The sequence below is a fragment of the Mustela nivalis genome (assembly GCF_964662115.1).
Source record: "Mustela nivalis genome assembly, chromosome: 5".
Taxonomy (NCBI): domain Eukaryota; kingdom Metazoa; phylum Chordata; class Mammalia; order Carnivora; family Mustelidae; genus Mustela; species Mustela nivalis.
Genome location: NC_139024.1, coordinates 34,591,724 through 34,603,992, shown reverse-complemented (window position 1 = coordinate 34,603,992; position 12,269 = coordinate 34,591,724). Strand labels below are relative to the sequence as shown.

The 12,269-nt window shown below is 33.5% G+C and overlaps 1 pseudogene across 1 annotated transcript; it reads right to left on the bottom strand.

The window, feature by feature from the left end:
* Nucleotides 1–2,429: 2,429 nt before the first annotated feature.
* Nucleotides 2,430–2,929, bottom strand: LOC309864420 (large ribosomal subunit protein uL23 pseudogene; annotated as a pseudogene). Its single transcript has one exon. The product of its transcript is annotated as a large ribosomal subunit protein uL23 pseudogene (transcript).
* Between the last annotated feature and the right edge of the window lie 9,340 nt (nt 2,930–12,269).

Here is a 12,269-nt window from a genome sequence, read left to right as displayed (position 1 = left end):
CCCACTGAGCCACACAGGTACCCCTAGAAATGTAATTTTTATGAAACTTAATTTTATTGGCAAATCAAGGGAGAATAGGTTTTCCAGTGGAGAGTCCCACAGGAACAAAGTTGACTAAGAACATCAAATTTGCTTACATCTTTTATATTTAGAAAGGTGAAAATAAAATGAGATGATATATTTATCAGCATATCTGAAACAATAAATGCTCAATACATAATAGCTTTGTTGTTATATATAAATTGAATGTTGATTTATTGCTTGCCACTGAGAAATAGAACTGTCAGTTTGAGTGAACATTTTTTCTTAATCAGGACAAATGTACACCTACACACCCGCATACACAAGGACAGCCAATTTTCTTTGTAAGCATGATGAAGAGTAAATGGATTGGTAAGGTAGTAAGAGCAGAAAATTTTGGCAAAACCTTCAAAAGTTTGTTTATAAAGGAGTAAAAAGATAAAAGTGGTAACTGAAACAAGAAGTATGATTAAAGAATCTTTTAAAATTTGATTTAGTTATTGTGTTTTATTAACATAATATTACAGGCTTCATTGTGTCTCCCCCGAAAAAAGGTAAGCTGGAAGTTCTAACCCCTGGTATTTCAGAGTATGGCCATCATCAAAAATAGGATAATTGCAGGTAAAGTTAAAATGACACTATAATGAATAGGGTAATCCTCTAACCCAATACGACACATGTCCTTATAAGAAGACAGTAAGGCTGGGTGGCTCAGTGGCTTAAAGCCTCTGCCTTCAGCTAGGGTCCTGGTCCCAGGGTCCTGGGATGGAGCCCCAAGTCCGGCTTTCTGCTCAGTGGGGAGCCTGTTTCCCTTCCCCTCTCTCTGCCTACCTCTCTGCCTACCTGTGATCTCTGTCTGTCAAATAAATAAAATCTTTAAAAAAGTTAGAAGAAGAAGAAGAAAAAGAAGAAGAAGAAGAAGAAGAAGAAGAAGAAGAAGAAGAAGAAGAAGAAGAAGAAGAAGAAGAAGACGATAGCAATGTGAAAACAGATACAGGGACAACATCATATGGCAATGAAGGCAGATATTGGTGGTGGGCAGTTGCAAGTCAAACTGTTGGTAAACCACTAGAAACTGGAGAATAAGCAAGAAAGGATTTCCCTGCAAATATCAGAGAGAACAGGGCCCTGTGGACACTTTGATTTAGGACTTCTGGCCTCCAGAACCGTGAGACAATAAATGTCTGTTGTTTAAGTCACTCTATAGGACTCTTGTCAAAGCAACCTGAGGAAACTCATACGTTAGGAAGACTCCAGCAGATTTAAATGTTGGGAATGGGTCACTAGGAGGGGAGGGAGTGGAGACAGATGAGAAAGGAGACACGGATGAGCAAGTTTCTAGAGGAGAAGGCAGGGAGTGCCAACTCAGAGAATGGCCATAGGAGGAGACACTTGAATACTAGTCAGAATAAAGAAGGAAGACCAGGTAGTTCCATATATGTGATTCTCACTTCTCTACTACTTATGAGGCAAGTTCATCTTCTGATAATGAGCAAGGCCCTGATTTCACAGATTTGAGAGAATGGAGATTTGACATGACTTCTGTGGAGGATGAGAGAGAAAGCTAATAGGCTCTGCAAGGTTACCAGTCTCCAGATTCAAGTAGACCATTAATAAATGAATGCATTTGCAGTCTGGCCTAGGATTAGAGCTATTCAAACTTGTATTTTTATTTTCTTTATCTGTTCTACTTTAAAAGCACAATTTGGTAATAAGCACTTTAATTATTAAATTTAAAACCAGATAGTCATATGTTATGTTGCCTTCACATCGTTTGAGAAAACAGCTATTAATTTCAAGGCTTGTATTCATGTTGCTGATGTTCTAAAATTGTGTATCATCAGAAGAAAAAATGTAATCACTGAATTGAAACTCTTGGGAGCTATATAACCAGAAAAGGTAGAATTCCCATCCGACCTATAAATTTGCCTAGGCTTTGAGTTTACTTTCATATATGTGGCTGTTTGTTAAGTAAAATAACATACTAACATTTTATAGTTTGGTATATGTAACAAGCCCCTTGATACTATAGATCAAATAATATTGTAGAGACAGAGCTGTTCATTAGCATATAAGAGTTTTTTCTAACATAGATAAAAAAAAAGGCAGTTAACACAAATATATAATTGTAAGCCAAAATGGAATTTTGAGAGGATCTAATTTCCTTAGACACAGGTTTAGGATTATATTTAATTTTCATCACCCAGGTTTACATTAATAAATAAATATCTAATTAAATAAGTCTCCATTTATAAGGAGATAAAATAAAGCTCAGAATAATAGAAAATATGAACATCCAGAATCAAAGGGTGTCCAACCACTAGGAGCAAATATATATTCATGAATAGTAAGTTATTCCAGACTAAGCCTACGTTTGTTTTGTTTTTTTTATCATGAAAAAACTGTATTTAGATTTAGCCAGCTGGACTCAGTTTAGGTGATCTCAATTTTGTTGGCAACATCCAAAGCATCATTGTCAGGGGCCAGCCAAACGTATGCCTTCTTCTCTCCATCAGGCCTGATTAAGGTGTTGACCTTGGCTACATCAATGTCATAGAGCTTCTTCACAGCCTGTTTGATCTGGTGCTTGTTGGCCTTGACATCCACAATGAACACAAGTGTGTTGTTGTCTTCTATTTTCTTCAAGGCTGACTCAGTAGTCAGGGGGAACTTGATGATGGCATAGTGATCAAGCTTGTTTCTCCTGGGGGCGTTCTTTTGAGGGTATTTGGGCTGCCTTCGGAGACGCAGAGTCTTGGGTCTTCTGAACGTTGGTGATGTGCGAATCTTCTTTTTTTGTGTGACTGTGGACGCCTTTCAGCACCGCTTTCTTGGCTTTCAAAGCCTTTGCTTTGGCTTCAGCTTTGGGAGGGGCAGGGGCTTCCTTCTTAGCTTTCGGCGCCATCTTCTTAAAAGGGAGCCTATGTTATTTTTGATGGAGTTGGCAGCCATTGGTTGAAAGTAGTATACATTTGTAATAAAGACACGATCAAGTTGATTAGTGATTAAAATGATGAATGAAAAGTGGTGCTGTGTTGACACTGTAAATGTATGGAATGTTGCAGAATGAATAAGCAAAGTCTTTATTTGAAGTCCTTTGCTAAGGCTATGCTTTACGCATCTTGATATTTCCCAGTTCCTTCTTCAAAGCTAGTTCTTCTCCTGACTAGTGAAGCTATGCGCATGGAACTCAAAGGGACAGTCTCTTCAACTCTTCACCCACATTTGCTATCCCACTGTACTGGTCACTAGCTATAACATCCTGGAAAAGTTACTTTCTCTCCATGTCCTACAGTTTTCATATTTGAAAAAAATGAAAATAATATCATTTTCTTGTAACATTGTTGAGAGAATTAAATAAATTAACACATTAAAAAGTATTTATAGCAGAGCCTGGCACAAATTAAGAGCTAAATAAGTATTAAAAATCATAATAAGCATCATTGTGTCCCCTGCCTTAGCTAAAAGCATTACCATTTACTCAGCTGTACAAACTAGAAATCTGAGCCAGCCTTAAATTCCATCTTCTCATCACATATATGTCTTAAATAATTTGTGGGCATATGCCTCTGTCTACGTCTTTAATGTTGAAGCTTTAGATTGTTTTCAATGTCTCGCCCAAACAATCTGATGGAGTCTCAATTCTCTCTAATCCCATTTGCCTAGACTCAGATCTGTTTTCCACATCTCTTTTTATACCTTTTCCCCTTTTCCCCCAAACTCCTCCCCACATCCAAAGCTAATCAGGTTCCTTCTTTTCTTAAATGACTTAAAAGCTTCAAATGTAAAGTCCAAATTTCTCATCATTTCACATCAATGACAACATAAAAAGTCATTGTTCTCTCAACCTGCTTGGCTTTTTCACACCTCTCTGCTCTGTACCATTTCCCTCCTTTTTACTTAATTATGATCCTCTTCCCTTCCTAGCTTACATAAGTCACATCTTCATCTTCGACCTTTTAGCACAATCATTCTTTAGTAACAATGAAGTATAGCTATAGCTAATATCAATGAGTAATTATGCCAATCACAGTTATAGATACAGGTGTTACCTAAGTTACTCCTCAGAACAATCTTATAATGTACGTATTGTTATCAATGTCATTTAACAAATGAGGAAACTAGTGCAAAAGCTTGTCTTGGGCAACTATTTAACTTGAAGAGATGTGGAGCAAGCTTTGAATTCCTGCCAAATGATTGGAGAGCTGAAGCTACTAAGAATACTGCCTCACAGTTACAGCACCCAAACACAGCACATTATATTATTATGAAAATCTACAACTGGTCCTTCAAAATACAGTGCCTTCATAGCATCATCTTCAGAGCCTACTTCTGTACCTAGAACACAGAATGTATAATAACTAATAAAAGGAAAAAAATGAATAAATGAGAACAGATGAAGTGAACAGCTATTTTTCAATGGATTACCTTTCCTAACTTATAGATATATTATATAAATATTACTATTTCATTAACAGCTATATTGAAGTATAATTGTTATACAAAAAACTACTTCACATACACACACAAAAAAACCTGCTTAACTGATGGGTTTGAACTTGTGCTTACACCTGTGAAGCCATCACTATAATCAAGGTAATAATTTCAACCTCATTAGAGGAAAAACATAAGGAAAATCAAGTAAAAAGTAAAGTCATTGTTATAGCTAAATCAGTATTTGTCTAAATCATAAAACCATATGTAATCAGATCATGAAAGAACTATGCTTGCCTTATTTGCCAGTTTTTCAAGTCCTGAAAACATGTGTCTTAGTGTTTACACAGACTGTTAAGAGAGACTCTCATCAAATTGGGTTATTTGAATCCTAAAGATCAGTTCTCATTTTTTTTTTAAGGCTGCTAGCCATAGCCCCTGTAATAATAAAACATAAAATAAATCATTGTCAGTGAAATCATTTTAATATGCCAAAGTCAAGAACATACTCATTAAAAAATGTATATATTTTGTTCAGCCAATAGAGCATAGCTTCTCTATGATTTCCAAATTAGCCCATAGGATATCACAGAATGGCCCCATTCAGCTGAGATACATGATTTGATTCCTGCTTCGATTTTGAGAATGTATTTGTCCAAAACAAATGAAACCAGCAATATTAGCAGTTCTCCAAAAAGTCAGATTTAGTATTACAACACGCATTTCCTCATTTAGCCTCTGACTGGCAGAGGTTTTCTAATTTATCTTTATATATGGCATTTATTTTGTTTAATGATTACATGAAATTAAAATGAGACTATGAGGTTTTGTTAGCTTTTATTTATTTATTCATTTCCTTTGTCAATCTCCTTCTTAGAAAGATAAGATATAAAATCTCCCATGGGTTATATATTTTAGCTTGAGTTTAGGTAATTTTGTGTTTAATTTCCTAATTTTCAAATATATGTAGGTTTTTTTTGTCTACTTGTTTTTGATTTCTAATTTAATTGTGTAGTATCCAATAAATTTATTCTGTGTAACTTAACTTTGAATAAAATTTTGATATTGAAAATTCTATTAAATAATTTTCTATACAACTCCAATTCTGGAAATATATCATGAGAAAATAACTGAGAACATATGCAAAAATTTAAGCTGTCATGACTTTCGATTCTTTTTTCTTTATAAACACAAAAATTTTTAGAAAAATATTGTTATATAAATAATGAGAAAGAGCACAAAATAGATCTAACTATAGCTATCAAAAATCATAGGGTGCCTGGGTGGCTCAGTCATTAAACTATCAAAAATCATGATTCAAAGAAATTTAATTGTATCAAAAGATGTTCTTAAATCAAGTGAAAATAATACATTATGAAACAGTAGATTTAGTACATTCTTATTGTGTGTGTATTTGGAAGACAAAGTTCTAAAATGTTAATGTATATGGTAAATTGGAAATATGTTTATATATTTCACTTAATACACCTCTAAAGTTTCTAAAATGTATGATTTTGAGGATTTTTTCAGTTGTTTTTTAAAAGTCTTTTGTTATTATAAACTCTACACAGAACAACAATTTTAAAGTTCTGTTTGATTTATTGTACTTAAAATACTTACTTAAGTCAAAGTTAGTATAACTAAGACTTTCCATTGGCCCTGAAGAGGGACTGTTGAAACCTTTGGTTCAAAACACATTACAAATTCTGACATTTTAAAACATACAACACGCACATATACATAAAATCTCTACTCTTGCTGCTGAATGTTCTTTCATTTGGCCACATAAATTCAGCCTACACCACCCAGTTTGACTCAGAACTTTGAGTTCTAACTAGAATTGTTTCAATACTACCTAAAAAATTAAAAACAAAGGTAGACTTCTGTTATTAATTGACATTCTCTAGCAAACAATAATTGATGTTCTCTCATAAAGATGTAACATAACAATGGAAAATTTTCACAAAGTTCTACAGAAGTTATATGCTATGGGAGTATAATACAATTTTTTGACAACTGTTCTTATTCTGATTAATCTTTCCTTTGTGCATCATTACTCTTCAAGAGACTAAGTGAATTTAAAATTTATTATTTAGTTTAACTATTTTGCTTGTAAGCCAATGAAATTCAAAATAAAGGGAAAAAAATTGTACTTACTTGCTAATTGGTCAACATGACAAAATATAAACATATAGTGATTTAAAATAATATTTTTGATCTGTAATAAAATGCTTGGTAATACTCTAAATAAAATAGAATTTCAGTTTTTAAAGGATTTCAAGCCAGAAGATTATTAAATTTTAAAAAACTGATACATAAAAATGTAAAATAAAATGATATTTAGGTGTACAGACATCAGGTACCATCATCAGCTTGTATTTGGAGTTAAAGCCTTTCTGGAGTAAATAAATACATTGTAGCTTTTTTTTTGCAATGAAATGCTATGATTCATTGAAATAGGAATATAATTTTGAAACAAATAACTTAGTCAAGCAGTGGGAAGAAGACATGAACAGACATTTCTCCGAAGAAGACATACAAATGGCCAACAGACAAATGAAAAAAATACTCCACATCACTCAGCATCAGGGAAATACAAATCAAAACTGCAATGAGACATCACCTCACACCAGTCAGAACAGCTAAAATTAACAAGTCAAGAAACAATAAATGTTGGCGAGGATGTGGAGAAAGAGGAACACTCTTGTGCTCTGACGGGAATGCAAGCTGATACAGCCACTCGGGAAAACAGTATGGAAGTTCCTCAGAAAGTGAAAAATAGAGCTGCCCTACAACCCAGCAATTGCACTACCAGATATCTATCCAAAAGATACAAACGTATTGATCCGAAGGGGCACCTGCACCCTGATAATTGTAGCAGCAGTGTCCACGATAGCCAAACTACAGAAAGAGCCCAGATCTCCAACAACACATGAGTGGATAAAGATGATGTGGTATACACATATATATAATGGAATATTAGCCATTAAAGAATGAAATCTTACCATCTGCAGCAGCATGGATAGATCTAGAAGTTATGCTAAGCGAAATAAGTCAATCAGAGAAATCCAAGTGTCATATGATTTCACTTATATGTGAAATTTAAGAAACAAAACAGAGGATCATAGAGGAAGGGGAAGGAAAATAAAATAAGATGAAATCAGAGAGGGAGACAAACCATAAGAGACTCTCAACTATAGGAAACAAACTGAGGGTTGCTGGGGAGTGTTGGGGGGGGTAACTGGGTGACAGGCATTAAGGATGACACGATGTAATGAGCACTGGGTGTTATATGCAACTAATGAATCACTAAACTCTTCCTCTGAAATTAATAATACATTATATGTTAATTAATTGAATTTAAATAAAAAATTTAAAAGAATATAATTTTGAATTACTATTAAGTAACATATGCAAAATGACCATATGATCTAGTTTTTAAAAATGCGTGTATGTATGGGTGTGTGTATGAATATAGACACATAGTTATCAGATCATTCTGTACAATTAAGTCAGTGAGTTTTATATTCTCTTTATTAATCTATACTTGAAGTAATTTTGCTGTAATAAAAGTTATTTTTACATAGACATTTAGTCTAATTACATGGCAGTTTCATATTAGAATCCTAGAACCCCTGATTCTCTCTTACAGGTATCATAAAAGAAACTCCCTAAGCAAACAGGAACAGCAAAATATTTATGGCCAATAATAATTCCCATTATCAAATATTTTACTTAAAATAAGTTTTATGCCTACAAGTGTCATCAGGTGTTTATCTGTTTTATTTAGAGAGGTCCTGAAAAAGTATGTATTAATTAGTATTTCTGGTTAAAATAGTGATAGCAGAGGCAAAGAAATTTGAAAAGATATAAGTATTAGAAAGGAAGAGATAAATATCAGTATTGCAGATATGATTGCCTATCTTAAAAGCATGCAAAAATTGAAAAACTCTTCAAACTTATGATAGAGCTTAGTAGATGGCTAGCTACCCAGGCTATAAAAATAGCTTTTTAAGTAACCAGTAGGAAACCATAACATCAAAACCTGGTATTCCAGCATTCCCAGTGAGTCTGTAAACTCTCTGGTATCTTAAAAGAAATCAATTTCTATTTAAAATAATGATTTTTGACACCACTGAAGACAACTAGAATCTTTAACTTAAAAATTTTGACACATTTAAGGAAGCAATATTGATAGATGGATGATAGATCTGAAATGACATCTCCACGTCAGGCAAATACTGAGTGGATGTACTCAGGATCATGACATTTAGGGTGACTTTTCACCTCAGTGATTTTTAAAATGTTATTATACTACTAATGTGCATTTTCTGCAAAGAAGTTATGCAATATAAAGTATAAAATATTAGTCCACCCAGAGTTTTTCTTTAGTATTGCCATGATTAAATAATAAATGGTACCAAAGTTCGAATAATCTCTATGGCAGATAGTGATCTATGCATCAGAGGCATAAGCAAATAAATGCGTCTGTTGCTTTTTCAGAAACAGCAGTTCTCAGTCTCCTGTTCAACGGGGTGTAGATACATAATTGTTTTAATGAACAGACTGTAAAAAGAAGTAATGTGTACCACTATTAAGATTGGCCCCTATAAACCTTCCATGAACAATCCTCCTTCTGTACCCCTCACTTCTGGAGTTGTTAATGCCCCTGGTGGCCATGGTGTTAAAGATACTGACTGGAGTAGCCATCAGTCAGACAGCTGTCTGTATAGAGCATGCTCAGCTATCAGTATGAATAGTATTCCAGGACTATTAGATGAGAGATCAATAAACTTTTGTATTTTAAGGCACTGAAGTTTTGCTGTCTGTTCACAGTCAGTCTACCCAGCCATAAACCTAAAGTCTCTAGCTCTCTCTCCTATCACCTACATTTTTCTCTGGCTTTAATTTTTTTCAAAATAGGACTACTTGTGGTCTTATTTTATCTTTCCAAAAAAATATGTGTATCTTCCTTCAGTGCCTGGAGACTTATTCCAGAAGGTCTCATCTTTAATATAGCTAAGAGAAAATTTTCAGAGTTTATAGAATAGTATTGGCCCTTCCCCAGCTGCAAAACTTGCAAATTATTTTTTATATTCTTACTTTTTCATGGCTATATTGTTCAACAAAAGAAGACTGAATGGTTGTTCTTATATTGACATAGTTTATTAAAACTTAGACTTGTAAATATTTTCCCTTTTTTCCTATTAGTATTTAGTTTTTATGTAGAAAACATGACTTCTTTAATTTTTAATAAGAAAAGTAGGGAACGTTTTGTTAGAATAGATATTTATCCCACTGTTCACTGTTGAATTCAATCAAACTGAAGTTCAGGTAGAGAAAAAATTCCTGTCATTCCAAATCTAGCTTTAATTTCTCATCAAAATCATGTGCACAGGCCTGTCACAGTCACAAGCACTGGCAAGACAGCATGAATCCAGGGGATGCTTTCTAATTTTCATTTTCAATTCTCTAATATCTTCCAGAATTAGGAACTGAGAAGCTATGCCCTACTTCAAAACCTTCCATGTGTAACTACTGACACAATGTTCCTGCCCATGGGGGCCAAATGCCCAACTCTGATTTTCTAGTTCCTAAATTATTCAAGGTCCATCTTTACTGTTCCTTGCTGTATGAATGTTCCATGGCTCCTCTAACAGATATGCTCAATATAGTCATACACTATTATGTGATACTTGTTTAACCTGTTTTCTGTATCAAGTCTTTTTTCAGAGGAATCCTAAGCTCTTCTGTGCTCCTTCAACTCTAAGGTCCTTGAAGTCACGGTCTGTGTCTCATTTGTCTTTATATTTTCTATACCTCTTAGCACAGTAGAATACCTATAAATGATGATTGCTGAATGTAAATTGAGTAAAAAGTCCAGTTTCAGTCATTATTTCTCCATCTAGCCTGCCAGTGAAACCCTGTTTCTATGACATTTCCAGGTGATAGTCCGCTTCCTTGCAAGAATAAGATATGCTGGTGGCAAGGGTAGTGAAGTCTTAGATGGGACAAATGGAAAGAAAATTGTTTCAAAATCACGAATAAAAATACTTTACCTGGAGTTTTTAGATTTAGCTACATTATTCATTAGCAGGATAGATAGGAAGTCTAACTAGCTTTCCCAAATATTATGTCATTGGAAAATACACTCCAAGCTTCAGACACCTGGCTGAAACTACATTTTTGTAATAAAATTCATTCTTAGTAACAAACTTACTGTAGTAAAAAAACAACTGGCACCATCAATAGCACAATCCATGATCAGTCCTAGAAGTGTATTTTCTTCAGTTCTCTCAATTTCATTGATATACTGAGCTGTGTACAATGATAGATCTTTTTGAAATTTTATGATTCATCTTGAGTAGAAATTTTGTATTGTTGTCAGATATAAGAGTTATGTATAGTCTACAAATATTTGTCATATCATAGAAAGCTTAAATTCAGGGAAGAGGAAGTATATAACTTTCCTTGTTCTAGTTAATCTCACTGAGTTACTAGGGTTTGTTTTGTTTTAAGAAAAAACAATAAGGGAAAAGGCAGTGCAAAATTAAAATACAGTGAAAATCCAGATATGGTATTTCATAATCTGGATTTTGTTAGGCTATAATTTCCACCAAAGGTTTTTTTTTTTAAAGAAAAAGTTTACAATATATTCTTAATATTTATCACTAACTTTCACCCTAACAGAAAGAATTTCTACATTTCACAAATTCAGAAGTGTTTTCTTTTCAAGAATTGCAATTAAATGTGTTATATACATACAATGGAATATTATCCATCCATAAAAAGGAATGTATTTCTGATATGTGCTACAACATGGATAAAATGATATGCTGAATGAAATAAGCCAGACATAAAAGGACAAATATTCTGTGATTCCATTTACATGAAATATCCAAAAGAGGTAACTTAATAGAAACAGAAATATTAGAGGTGACCAGGAGCTGGGGAGTAGGAGGTAAGGAGAGTTAGTTCCTGTTTAATGGTTATGGAATTTCTATTTGAGTTAATGAAAATGTTTTGGATAGTGATGATGGTCGTACAACATTGTGAATATGATTAATGCCACTGAACTGTACACTTAAAAATGGTTAAAATACACACCTGGGTAACTCAGTAAGTTGGGTGCCTACCTTCGGCTCCGGTCACAATTCTGGGGCCCTGGGATTGAGCCACTTGTCAGGTTCCCTGCTCAGGAGGAGTCTGCTTCTCCCTCACTCTTTGCCCTCCCCCCTGCTTGTGCTCGCTTACTCTCTCTCAAATAAATAAATAAAATATTTTTAAAAATTTGCTACATATTTTACTACAATTTTGAAAAATTATAATTTATCAGTAGTGACAAGGCCAAAATAATCATAGCATTGAATTTAATATCTGTGGCAACATTGACATTTTTATCTTAAGTGAAAACTTTTATTCCTGTTTATGAATTTAATCAAGAATTGAGAATTCTTCACATAGCTGTATATTAATTATTTTGGAAACAAACAAACAAAAGTTTCTAGACTTTGTGGAAATAAATAACTATATCTTTGGACTATAAACTATAATTTTAGAAGTTCTTCCCCAAATCTCAAGGTTAGATTTTTAAAGTTGGTGGAAGTATCATTAATTGAAGAAATAAAGAATTTTTATAGGAAGTAGAATATGAAACTGTTAAAATATATTTTAAATATATATTTACATAAAAATAATAAAGACAGAACACTAATTTACAAAACAGAAAATATAAAAATGAAAAAGTAAAGCTTAAATATTAAATAAAGAGACAATCAGTGACATTTTACTTCTCCTAAATTAGTTTAATGATC